The sequence below is a fragment of the Lotus japonicus genome, chromosome 4 (assembly GCF_012489685.1).
Source record: "Lotus japonicus ecotype B-129 chromosome 4, LjGifu_v1.2".
Taxonomy (NCBI): Eukaryota; Viridiplantae; Streptophyta; class Magnoliopsida; order Fabales; family Fabaceae; genus Lotus; species Lotus japonicus.
Window position 1 is genome coordinate 54596729 of NC_080044.1, and position 14671 is coordinate 54611399.

The 14671-nt window shown below is 34.7% G+C and overlaps 1 pseudogene; it reads left to right on the plus strand.

Moving 5' to 3' along the window:
* The first annotated feature begins 11409 nt into the window (after positions 1-11409).
* On the plus strand, positions 11410-11898 carry LOC130715121 (signal peptidase complex subunit 3B-like; annotated as a pseudogene).
* Positions 11899-14671: the final 2773 nt, after the last annotated feature.

Here is a 14671-nt window from a genome sequence, read left to right on the forward strand (position 1 = left end):
TGCTATGCTTATATTTTTTGTGTCGAAAGTAACATATCCTGATGATTGTTGTAGTTCTTTCTTAGTCGATTGTAACACACATCTCTATATGTTTTAAATTTGAGTCTTCACTTCGGACAATGAAACTATATTTATATACCCTCATTCTCATTTATGTATGTAACTTATCTCTTTAAAATACATATCCTCTCTACTTTCCTTGAAGCTTGGCTCTCACTTAAAATTAGTGTAAAAAAAAACTCCAATTCAATTGTACGACAACAACAACGAAAGCTTTATCCAACTAAGGTCGGTTATATGGATCACTCGATCCATTTGTTACTAATTATTTTTTAACGTAATTTTTTTCCCATTGAGATCATTGTGGTTCTTATTATGGGTTCAACTGAAAATAACATAAGGGAGTTTTTAATTTGTAAAAGAAAAGTTTCCGGATAAGTTTTCCTTGCTCAGTTTATCAAGTTGCTTACTAACTCTTTTCAAATTAAATGTTTGCTTGCTAAATGTTATTATTTAATTTTCCATTTCTTGAATTTCTTTTTATTGGTGATGAAAGATTAATTTTACCATTCTATTTTTGAATCTTTCAATTAAAAATAAAAATATTTCACGTTTTCAATGAATGAGTCCGAATTTTCTGATAAACAAAAAAATGAATACGTCCGATGGATGGTCTAATAATATTTTTTACCAATTGTGTTTTATTCTACTAATAAAATTATATATTTTACCATTATCTTGAATTTAAGTTGAATATATAATTGAAATTTTATAAATATATAAATTATAAAATATAAATAAATATTACATGGCACAAGTATTTAGTACTTCTTATTTGTGAGTTTGAATTTCACTATTCCTAAGAAACCACTAATTACGTTGTGCCATCTGACCTAATTTTTTTGCTCTAAGGTGGGTACTAATTCAATTAACCAACATTTGAGCAACATATATTATACCTTGTAAGACCCAAGTTTTTTAAGCTTATGCTAAGTGAATAAAATCTTATTCACGATTAGGGTTGATGTAGTGTGAAAGGAAACCTGAACAAGAGTTTGTCAAATGAAATAGATTTATGAAGGAGAAAGTTCAGGAAAAGTCAAAGGATTTTATCGAAGTCGATTTAAGTTATAGCACGATCGTTATACGCTTAAACCTAGGTCAGAAACCCTAGTATATAGCTAGTTTTCACTTATAGGCCCGATGGAAGTTAATTCCAAAAAATCTTCAGAGAAATGTTAGAACTTCTCTTTTTCCATATATCACAATCGTTTCGAGGCGAAACTCTAGGATCTACGAACGTCCGAGTCCAATAATCGGAAGTTTGCCGAAACAGAAACCCTGGTATTTCAAAACCCTAGAATTACTCGACAATGAAGACTTTTTCTATTCAGAGCTTCAAATGAATATTCTACACGCGTACACCCATTTCTCTTGATGATTTCAATCTTTCTTCAGAAGGAAGTTTTCCATTCCGACATCCGATGCAAAAAGCAACTTATCGGGTAAAATAGTTTTACACCGACTATGCATTAGTTGCCAAAAATACAAGGAGACATCTTTATAGTTTTGGAATTCTTTTGCCAAAACATATCTATTAATTCACGGAGTATGACGCCGGAAAAATCAGATTCGCGAAACTTTCATTTTCCCGCGAATTTCCATCTTCTATATATAGCAAACAAGTGAGAAAAAAACACAAAACTCCTCCATTTTATCTCCTCAAGGCCGCGAGCTTCACCAAGGAAGAAGGAAGAAGAATTTTCTTCATTACTTGCTTGATCGTCGATCAATCAGTTGCTGCTTCAAGGTTTCGAGGTATAGTCGCTAATCCTTACCTCTGATCGCTTTTTCCATAGCTTTTCTGTAGACTTTTCTGAGCTGATAGTTTATGGGTTTTTGCAAAAACTATCCCGAATCTTTCATTTTATGATTCTAAACCTCTTCCTTATGTGCCCAAGATCACTTCTGCCGGGTTAGATTTTCCGTTATGTCGCCGGAATTCCGCCGGAATCAATTTTAGCCTAAAATACCCATTTTTTAGAGTTTTTGAAGTAAAGCTTCAACCTTTAGGCTGAAAACTATCGCCTTAGCTTAGTGCTAGTAGGATTAGTTGTCATAAACGTCGTTGGTGACGTCCCTGCAAAATTTGGTTTTTGGGATTTCAGTTTTGAAATTTCTAAGTTAAAAATCATGACCAAAATACCCCTGCGACAGTTTTTGATCCGATAATTTTTCCGAGTTCAGAATACCCTTAGTTACGGCTAATGAAAGCATAGGAACCAAGTTTGATCGAAGAAAAATCGAGTCCCCTAATTACCTAAAGTGGCCGAGCCTATAGGAGGAGGAGGAGGAAAATTTCCTTTTCCGAAAACTTGTCTTTCGCGCTAGATTATCGTACCTTAGAGTATAGATTACTTCGAGTAACCTTAGTAAGTATCGATAGCTTAGTTTCGATAGATTCTGATAGTATTTCTGTGATTTTGCTTTAAAGGAACTTTTGAGGAATTTCCTGAGGAGCAACGCTTTGCTTGTGAGGAAGAGTTTGAAGTTCACCCTGGAGAATCTACAGGTGAGGGCTTCTCACTGAATCTCTAGTTAATACTTAGGGTCGATGCTTTCGACATTGTTTACTGTTTATGCACTGGATTGTGTGTGATTGGAAAATGTTTTCTGAGGCTTCGGCTGACAATGTAGATGATGCATCTACTGAATGTTTTTGATGATTGACTTACATGCTACGTGCTATGTGGGTAATTTAGGATGTGTGGTGCATGCCTTATATGCTAAGTGCTATGTGGTTATTGCTTAATATGTTGATACATGACATGTTGATTGATTGTGCTGAGTATTTATGCTTTGGTAATGAAATCTGAGTTTCTGAATGGTGAGAATAGCGGGCAGGTCATGCCGATTTTATTTTGAGAGTTTTGAGAAAGTTTGATAGGACGAATGAGATTAGGGCCTTGTTATGGTGTTTATGGATCGAGACATTCTCTGGAGTCATTTGGGGATTTGGAGATCCCGAGAACTTATAGGATTTGCGATAAGACTAAAAGGATAGTATTTTGTAAAGAAAACTCATAAGACATTAAACAACCTCTAAATCTTTAATTAATGATAATAAACTCGAAAGGAAGGCGTGGAAGTCAAATCTTAGTCTTTGGAAAACGAGAAGTGTCGTCGGATCCAATCGTTGAGGAAGCTGAGAAGTGTGAGTATGTTGATGCTCTTGTGCTGTTGGAGCAGCTATGCGTTGTTGGGCTATCCTGGGGATAAGTCCGGGAAACCGTTAGTTTCCGAGAGTGTAATACTCTGTGCTCGTTGAGCAGTTATGACCATCGGATTGAGATGAGTCGGATGATTTGGAGATCATCATGAGTTACCATGTTGTTGTGAAGGAGTGTCTTTTGTCGCAGAATCGACTTTACCTTAGGGTAAGCTTTTAGAGACATTAATCTAGCTAGAACACGTGGCGACGTGTCGAGTGAGGTCGGAGACGTTGTATGGCTAATCACTGCATTGCATGCACTCATTAAGTGGTTTAAACACGGCGAGATACCGGACCACGGCGGATTCCAAAATTGGTTATAAGACCAGGATTTCCGCGTAAGAGCGCTGTTAGGTGACTCTTAGTAGCAGACCGAAATGGCAGACCTACGGGTTTACTGCTGATCTGACTACCGCTGTCGTTGGAGTAAGAGGCACGCGGGCCGAAATGGCTCCACCGTGGCTGGTGTTAGGGCTGATCCGTTGATGTCCATCCGTTCCGGAATGCATATTGGTTGACTGGGTTAACCTGCATTGCATATCATGCAACATGCATACTAATTTAGTTGTCGAATGTGATTGTTATTTGTTAATCCTAATTGGAACATGTTAATTGTTATTATTGCTGTTAAGTTCATTATGGGATATGTAACCCTAGGATGTTATCCCTAGCTATAAGCCTAAGTGGCTATTCTATTATTTGTATCTATCCGTGCTATTATTTACGTAATTCTTTGGAGTTGACCCTCGCGTCTTCTGTGTGTGCTTTAGCGGACAAACGCCCTTTGTCAGATGTCTTTGGCGGACTAGATCATGATGGTTCACCCTTCGGGGGAACTAGAGTTGAGATGCTGGAACAGGAGCGCATCGCGGTAGCGAGAGGATGACGGATGGTGTACATAGACTAGGTCGTTCTGGATTTCGAGTTCGGACGACGATCATGCTAGCATGTAGGTTTTAGTGCTGGTGTGAGCTCCTCAAGATGGGATTAGTGTAGGAGTAGAGTCTTAGCTCTGAACATCATTTGTTTCTTTGGGACAGGGTAGTTTCCCACCTATAGCTTTTTGTGTGGTTTCCTTATGGGAATCACAGAGAGTTGGTTGGACTTAGGAGGTCTTATTTTCAGGCCATTGGGTCAGCTTATTCTCAGTTTTGAGGGATAGTGTTGCGGACACTTACCTTTATATTCGGTTTGTACATATTGTCTACGGGCGCTACTCTTCTATTACCGTCACTGGAGGTTTACTCGTGACGAGGTTGTTACTTACAGCGGGGGCTGTTTATATATTGTATATTAATTCTATTGCTTTTCGCATTTGGGTTTTATTCAATTCAGTCTTGTCTTAGTTATTATCGAAAAAAAAAATTCACGTTTTTCCGCATTAAGTTTATTTTTGGTTACTAAAGTGACGCCACCGAAATCGGGGTGTTACATACCTTATTTGTACCTCTTTGTATGAATTATTTGTTTATCTTTTACATGCAAGATTGAGCTGGAAATCACACCGACAAGCTCCATAATAACTGTAAAGAGCGAACCAAACTTAATATTGCAATGTTAGCCAATTAATGTGTATAAGTAAATGAAACATTGATACATAAAAGGAAGATAATAAGAACATATAAGTGTTCCACTAATTAAAATTGTATGTTTTAGTAAATATATCATTGTATTATTTCATATATATATAAAATACTCAATAATTACCTTCAAAAAATACTCAATAATTATAATTAACAATTGATTTGGTAAAAAATTACCCGTGCATCGCACGGGCAAACGGGCTCTATCCTAGTTGTATTTACACGATCAATAAACGCATTAATGCTGCTTTGGCCTCGCAACAAACCCACATGTAGCTATACCGTTGCCATTACTGTGAGGAAACTTGTCATATTAACACCTGAATGCTACTTCTATCTGTCATTTAAGTTGATTTACAATGTGCTTATGTTGGGCTAACTGAATCATTAGATAATATCTTAAAAGGTGAGATAGAATGAGCTTATGCATTCTGCCTTAAACAACAAAAGAACAAAGATTTTGCAGCTAAACTCACTTGGAACCTAAAAAAAATGAAAATTAGCAATTTTTTTAAGGGATAAATTTTGCTACATTGAACACGTCAACTTCCCTTCGTCTGACCATTCAAACATTTCTTTAGATCTTTTATCAAGTGATTCTAGTATTATCACCTCATCAATTTCTAGATGCTTAGGAAACAATTTAGGAATTAAAATGAGTGCTAAAAGGAGGAAAAAGGAAACCACATCTACAATCTACCTTTAAGTTTTCTTTCTTTGATTTTGTTTAGTTACCCCTTTTGAATCTGGTCCAAAAATTAAAGAAGCATGTTCTTTTTTTATTATTTAAAAACTTATGAGCAGCTACAGGTCTTCCTTTCCATGCATAATCTGTTCCTTGAGACCATGAGGGTGATTGCATTGGCTTACTTATCTCTCCTACTATTGGTTGTAATGTTGTTCCAATTCCAAAACTCCTCCACTGCACATGGTTTTGGTGAATTTTCAATACATTGAAACTGGGTCTATGTCAAATTTTAGTCCTTCTCAAGCTAAAGAAGGTTTCAGACAAAACACAGGTGAAGGTGGTGAATATGTTCAGCATGATGAAAAAAGGAAAATCTACACTGGTCCTCTAATCATTTGCATAAGAGATAAGTGGACATTTAAATTCACAACATATGCATTAAACATTGTATAGAGAACTACAATCGGTACTATTTCAGCCTCTTCTCAAAGACAAAATTTAGACTTTTTGCTGCTAATAGAAACCTGTCATTACAAAATTGATTAAAAAATACATATAACCTCACTTTCCTCAGTTTCAAATGGGACATGTTTGACTCTCCTCCTATTCTCCTAATGTGATAATTAGTGTCTCAATCATGCCATAGTTATTACCAAAGTATATCTCATCACACTGTGCTACTTATTATTGTTAATCGATCAAGGGATTGAAGATTAATATAGTTGAGTTGATAATCTTTACACTGAAAAACTGGGTAGTAAGATAAGAAATGGTGGGGGGAATCAATTTCATAGAACAATATTTGTATGTGAATCAATAGGATACATAGGGGTCAAACAACGAAACTTTAATCCCAGCAAATTATCTACCTTGGTGAATCCAACTCTTTTATCTTCTTTATTTCTGCCAGTACCTAAGTTCCTGATTGACCGTCGAGTTAATTATGACCGACGAGGATTTAGGAGGCGTAACTCTAGGACTCTTAGTTCTTTCACTAGTGTAGCCATGTCTTCTCGCAGCCATAGATGCTAGTGATTTTGCTGGTGGCACCCCAAGGGAGGGGGTGTAGTGCGATGTTGAAGGGTTTAGCGCTGACATAGCTCGAGGGGCCTTGTATTCCTTCTACTTGTGCCCTATTACACCACACTTATAGCAAAGACTATGTAATTTCTAGAATTTCAAGAAGGCCTAAGCCTTGGGTAGCCTTGGGTAGCATCCTTGGAACCCAGAACCATGTGGGTAAGGGATTGTTGACATCTACGATGAGTCTGACCCGAAAGAAAGTCCTTAGCATAGTGCCTCCTATAATAAGGTTTTCAATCTCCAGGATTTCCTCGATTCTATTAGCTATTTTTGCGACATTTGCAGTTGACATGACCTATATCGGTAGTCTGTGGATCTATACCCAGAAGGGTACGAGGTTGGAGTGGACCTCATAGATAGAAACTTGCGGTACCCAGTACTGCAGGTTGAGTAGATGTCCCATCACATTACAGAGGGCATCGTTCATTACCCTCGTTGCATCTTCTTCATGTTGAAAAGTGAACATTAGCGAGTTAACACCCATTAAGCTCAGGGTTGTTCCAAGCTTTAGATAAGATGTTCTTGGTTTCCCCTTTGTTTAGGGTTTTGGTTGAGATTATTTTCCCCATTATAGTTTTCTTTGCAATTTCCCGACTTCCTTCTTCATCGATGTGCAGATCTATGGTATCTCCATCCAGTTCTGGTGGAGCTTCCTTGTGCGGTGGTGGGTTGAGGCTCGTTGAGCCTCGAGGCTGCTCATCGTTCAGTGAGCTCATTTGCACTCAGTCCCTTCTGATTCTAAGCGGAAAAGAGTCAAATGGTACTTGAAGGCAAGAAACCTCAGAAGTTCCCCTATTAGGGAGGTGCTGCTCCGCTAGAAGGAGAGAAAGCTCTTTTTAGATCAAGATGGGTAAAATCCTAGCAGAGCCTAAAAGAGAGAAAGTTGACGCAATTATGAGATATCCTAAGATCATCGTGCATCAGCCTTAGAAGCGTTTTCTCGGGTAATACCTCTGTGAGAGCTCCAAGAATAATCTTGGCCTCTTTTAGACCCAACATCTTGTATTTCTATTTTGTTCCCAATTGGACCAATCATGTGCCTTCAGATTTATTATATCTTTGTTACCACCCCAAAAGCTGAACTAGGAAGAATCTTCTTCGATAACATCAAATCCAACCTTTTTTTTAGATCTCCTCCTTGAAACATTTTGGGCTCTTCTAGACCCAACATTTTGTACTTTATCTTTATTTCTTCCCCAACAGGAGGAATCATTTGATCTGGGCTTATCTCTCTGCTAGCTTGGCTTAGAAGAGCCTTGGAAAACACCACCTACAACCTTACATTCAGATTTTAACTTTTTAGAGCTCCGAGAATCATCTTGGACTCTTTTAGGCCTACTATCATGTATTTCACATATATTTTCCCCCCCAAGCTTTCTAATGGCTTGAGTTTGTTTTTGTATGATCTATAGTTGAGTCTCATGGCTTCAATTGGGATGATTCTTTTTGTTTCAAGAATCCTCTTAGGCTCTTTCACATCCACTATCTTGTGGTACAATTTTTTTTTCTTTCCAAAGTTTACTAATCAAATACTGAGAAACGTAATGATTGGTCAGCTCTGGAAAGAAAAAATTTGTTCAACAAGATAGTGTATGTGAAAGTGCCTAAGAGGATTCTTGAAACAAAAAGAAACATCCCAATTGAAACTATGAGACTCAACTACTACATATCAAACAAAAACAAACTCAAGCCGTTAGGAAGCTTGAGGGGAAAATAAGTGTGAAATACATGATGGTGGGCCTAAAAGAGCCCAAGGTGATTCTTGGAGCTCTTATAAATTTATAGTTGAATGTAAGGTTGAAGGTGATGTTATACAAGACTCTTCTTAGACAAATTAGTGGAGAGTTAAACCCAAGTTGAATGATTCCTCCAATTGGTGAAGAAATAAAGACGGAATAAAAGATGTTTGGTCTAGAAGAGCACAAAATTAATCATGGAAGAGATCTAAGAAATAGGTTGAATTTGATGTTATCCAAGAAACTCTTCTAAGTTCAGCTTTTGGGGTGGTAGCAAAAATACAACAAAGCTGAAAGCAAATGACTGATCAATTTGTGACAAAATAAAGGTGAAATACAAGATGATGAGTCTAAAAGATTCAAAATAATTCTTGGATCTCTAAAAAAAGATGCTACCTAGGAAATCTCTTCTAAAGATTCATGGAGTGAAAATACTATTTCATTTTATAACTCTACTAAAAGCTAGAGAAGAAAATGGTCAGGTGAGTACTATGATGTTGATTGTACTAAACATATAATTGAAAAAATGGTACTCATGGAGACTGTCATGTCATTAGAGCCAATATATATAGCTTCATGGTCTAGGAAAAATCAAAGAACACTAGTATTAACTTTAATGGAATAAACATTTAATTTCACGTGTATATATAATTAAAAAATAAATTCTAATAACTAAGATACCAATCACAACTTGAGAAAATATTAAAAATAATAAATGAAATAAGTACTATTATATATATAATAAATATGTTAAGCATTAAAATTATTTAATGTCATAAATTCTATTAGCTAATAAATATTTATAAAAGTATAAATTTTAATTTTTTTTAAATGACACTATATATTATTTACTATACTTTTTTATAATGTATTGAATTCTTTTAATGACATAGTTAAAATATTAATATCAAAAATAGTAAAAATTTTGATTTTATATTATTCATATTATGAATTGATTGTTAATTATACTTTATATTATTCATTTTAAGGATAATTAATAATTAATTATTGTTTGGAATTAATTAGTATTGTAAGTTATATAAAAGTCAAACATCTTTTAACTAATTTTAATACTAATATATTTTAATCATATATATGAGAAATTGATTATTTCTACAATAATAATATAAATGATCATTAATAACTAATTATAATTTTCAGTTAATAACTTTTACATTATTTATTATAGAACTACTCAATTTATCGTATACTAGTACTTTTGACCCGTGCATCGCACGGGGAATATTCATTTTTGTTTTTTTTTATGATTTTTTAAATATATGTTATTTTTTAAAAGATATTTTATGGATTAGAAAAAAAAATATTTTAAATATAAGAAATCATAAATTTGTAAATTTTTTTTAATGAATGTTTGTTTTTTGTTTTTTTGAGTTTCTATTTTTGGTTTTTATCTTTTGTCGTTGTTTTCCTAGATGCTCGATTGAAGTAGGTAACCCTTGTTGTTGATTACCTAAAAACATATCTTTTTTGTTACGCCTAATGGATAAGTAAGAAACAGATTACCTTTAGTCGGGAGTTGTACGTACTCCACTACCCATTCGATAATCTTACCATAGTGGAGCATCAAGAAAATAAGATTCAAAATAAAACTATTAAAATGGAAACAAATAAGTGAATGCAAAACAATAGAGAAATGAAATTAGTCATTATCTTTGACTCATGCAAAATCTCAAATGTGACGGGAACAATGAAGCTAGTCATGACAAAGTATGAACTTTTACTTTATTGTCTATGTACATATGATTGTGTCTATATATAAATGTCAAGGGTGTGGATACTTTGATTGTAATTATGTGATATTGTAATTATGTGATATGTGCATTGCAAAGAAGAGCTTAAAATGTAAATCAATTTTAAAGAAGGGAACGGGAAGCCAAGAGTCAAATTAAATTTAAATAAACTAATAAATAATAATTTATCACCAATTTTTTTTTTTTGTCTTTTACTCGTTTACAACCATACCGTTTTTAATATAATATATATAGTATATAATTGAAAAAATCTACATGGAACAAAATAAGGAGAAAAAAGGGGAGACTCTTGAGTTTTTTTTTTATTACATGGAGGAATAAAGCCCAAAAGACTCTTGAGTTTTTAGTAGGGTAGTTTAGGAATTGAGCATACATAATTAGTAAAAATATTCATGAAAGGGTTTTACATCGGAAAGATAAATTACACCCTCCAGGCATTGATCCCTAAACCTCCCTCACCCAACCTACATGTTCCCTAACTTTTACCATTTGAGTTATCATTCGAGGACAGATGATTTATTATTAAGGATGAGAATTTCATATTTTAATATAATCATCAATGTGTGTGTGAGATATCTACTACTTCTTATTCATGAGTTTAGATTTCACTATTCCTACAAAACAACCAATCACATTACGCCATCTGTCCTTATTTTTGTTACTTTTTCAAAATTTTTTTTCATCTCCACCGCTCATCTGATTTTCTTCTTTTTCCTGATTTCCTGTTTTTTGACCTACTTCTACGTCACATGAGTGTACTCTCACCCATCCATCGCAGCTCAGTGTTTCCTCTCCAATGTCATCATCGTCCGCTGGCTACTTCTATTGCTTGCTCATCCATATCTACAGCTCAGTTTCTCATCTGCTCCCGTCAAATCGCGTCTCTGCATCATTCAATTGCATCCTCGCCGACCTTCCGTGTTCAAGGAGGTTTCGCTCGCCGAAAATGGTGGAACCAGCCATATTTCGACAGGTACCTCCATTCACTGTTATTTGTTCATCCTTCTTTCTAAATTCCAGATTTGAGTGCATTCCCAAGGAGCAAATCTCGGATGAGTAATCCTTTCGTCTGTTTCCAGTCTAAATCACTTTAAATGTTACTGATTTAATTTGATTTTTTCATCCACAATGTGAACTTGATTTTTGGAGTAAACATTTTAGGTAGTAGATTTCTCTATAAATACTCCCTATGTGGTGAAGGGAGAGTCATCTACCACCGTCGCTCTCCCTCTCTGAGCGGAGTCATCGTTGGGTCGCAACGGAAAAAGCCACCAAAATGCATTCATTCAGGTACAGAGCCAACATTCTGCTCTTATTTGCCATAATCATTCTGGCCTTTATGTGCGGCATGTTCCTTCTCTGATACACTCAATTCCCCTTCTCCCTCTGTCCAAGTCCCGATCCTGAAGATCAACTGGTTTCAAAAAACAGCCCAACAACAATGACATTGAATATATCAGAAGATTTGTAGTCTCTTTTCACGTGGAACACAAAACAGGTTTTTGTATTTATAGCTGCTGAATGTGAAACTCCAAAACATTCCTTGAACCAGATATCCTTGTGGGATGGTTCATTCCCTCTAAAAAGCATGCCAAGTTTTGGATCCACACATCAAATAAGTACCACTTCATTGATCAGGGAAGCAATTTGTGTGGTAAAGAATTCAACTTGACTGTGCACTGGCATGTTATGCCAAAGACTGGCAAAAGGTTAGCAGATAAAATAGTTTATACCAGGTTACCGATTGCCTGAGGAATATAGATGATGATGCCTTCTTGTCATGTTAATGTTTTAGCTGTAACTTTAAAGAGCTAGGATCAGAGGAAAGGATTTCATGTTTTGGATGTTGGAAATCAATATGATTTTTAACTTTGAACACTTGCACATCCGAAATTTGGTTGTGAGTATTTTCATTCATCCTGCTTTCCCCTATCCCATTTGTACCTTTGTTCAACCATTTGTGTATTTTCACTGATTTCTCTGATGTCTGAAATAGCTGCAGGCTGGAAAAAGTTATCAAACTGCATTGCTTTAAGGGTAAAAGAACCTCATAAGCAGAACTGTGCAATCTTTCAATGGGTTTCCACATATCTAATGCTTTTACTGACATGGTGAATTTATTTTTTAACCTTACCTCCACATCCTTCCGTTGAAACAATTTCCCTTTTAACATGAACTCGTGCTCCAGCAAATCACTTTTTGGATCATATTCAGCTCTGCATATCAGTAAAAGATGCAATCATATCTCAGTAATTTAAAATTTGAAATGAAAATAATGCAAATAAATTAGTGATACATGTAAGTCCTTGTGAGTTCATCTAATCTAACACCATGATTGCAGAAAGATATTGAAGTGGGTAGCCACTCTGTCACAGGTATGCCACATACAGCTGCATAATTAGCATAACCATGCCTCAAGCTATATATTGCAGCTGAAGTTCATCACATATCATTAAAATTAAAACTTAAATGTATTCTATGGCTTACTTTATATAGACTAACCACTACATTATTTAACAAAATGTTTTATGTTTCCTTACTCCTTAGCTTTGAGTACCTTATAACATTCATTATGTCCTACATCTTATAATTTTCCATGTGCATATGTCCCTCATGGGGGAAATGATGGATGGAATTTTTCATCCATTTTCTAAATTTTGTGAGCATTCTCTCATGCACCTTGTCATCCATAACACTTTTATTTTTATGGTTTCTCCTTCTTTGGTTCTCAGCCCTTATCCCCATCTACCCATAGAAAATTCAGGTCCAAAAATATCACAATGTTTCAAGAAATTTTGTTGAGTAAAGCCTACTTTACATTTCAGGTTGTTGTAGAATGTAGACTGTCCAAGGAGACACCTGGTTGTTTCTGCCATTTAATGTAGAAAACTTGAACCCAAGGCAATGGAAGATAGATGTTTTAATTGAATTTTGATAGAAGGAAGTAAGATAGACATCACCACAGTATAGGATAATAGACATAGGGAGTAAGGAATTTAATTAGCTTCTTTCAAGTTATTTTTCTGCATCATTGGTTGGCTACTTTCATATATTGGTTGGCTACTTTCATGTATAGTTTTGTTCTACTATTTTTTTTAATCTTATTGAGGTAATAAAATGCTGCTGTTCCTCATAGATTCCAAAGGCCTTCAGGAGTAATTCCTTCTTCAATGCTGGGTTTGGAGGCTTTTACAGGAAGTCTTGATGACTTTGGCTTTGAAGATAATCTAAGTTTTAATGATATGAATTTGACTTAATAATGCAGTTGCTGATTTTTTCTTTAAAATCAATACCAAGTTGTTGTACCTTCTCTTTTCGGTGTTTCACTACCAAATGTGTGTGTGAGAGAGAGAGAGAGACATACAGACAGAGTTCAGTGACTGTGTTAAAGAATTAGTGAATTAGTTTTGATCCATTAAATTGGCATGTATATTAGGACTAAGTTTATGATGTGGATGAAGTTAAGCAGCAGCTTTTGTGTTCCCGCATTTTATTCTCATCCCTATCCTTTCAGGTTGTGCATGATAAGTGTGACTGATGATTCTTGTGATTGATTTTGGTTGAATGACTACAGATAATACAAATGTCAGAGTTTCACATAATATGGCTTCATTTGAATGAGCTGAAGTTACAGACATTTGGACATTCTCTTCAATAATATTGATGGCATTCATTGTTTGGTGTTGCTTCTTTTTGCAAGCTCTTGCTATGCTTATATTTTTTGTGTCGAAAGTAACATATCCTGATGATTGTTGTAGTTCTTTCTTAGTCGATTGTAACACACATCTCTATATGTTTTAAATTTGAGTCTTCACTTCGGACAATGAAACTATATTTATATACCCTCATTCTCATTTATGTATGTAACTTATCTCTTTAAAATACATATCCTCTCTACTTTCCTTGAAGCTTGGCTCTCACTTAAAATTAGTGTAAAAAAAAACTCCAATTCAATTGTACGACAACAACACGAAAGCTTTATCCAACTAAGGTCGGTTATATGGATCACTCGATCCATTTGTTACTAATTATTTTTAACGTAATTTTTTTCCCATTGAGATCATTGTGGTTCTTATTATGGGTTCAACTGAAAATAACATAAGGGAGTTTTTAATTTGTAAAAGAAAAGTTTCCGGATAAGTGTTTTCCTTGCTCATTTTATCAAGTTGCTACTAACTCTTTTCAAATTAATATGTTTGCTTGCTAAATGTTATTATTTAATTTTCCATTTCTTGAATTTATTTTTATTGGTGATGAAAGATTAATTTTACCATTCTATTTTTGAATCTTTCAATTAAATAAAAATATTCACGTTTTCAATGAATGAGTCCGAATTTTCTGATAAACAAAAAAATGAATACGTCCGATGGATGGTCTAATAATATTTTTTACCAATTGTGTTTTATTCTACTAATAAAATTATATATTTTACCATTATCTTGAATTTAAGTTGAATATATAATTGAAATTTTATAAATATATAAATTATAAAATATAAATAAATATTACATGGCACAAGTATTTAGTACTTCTTATTT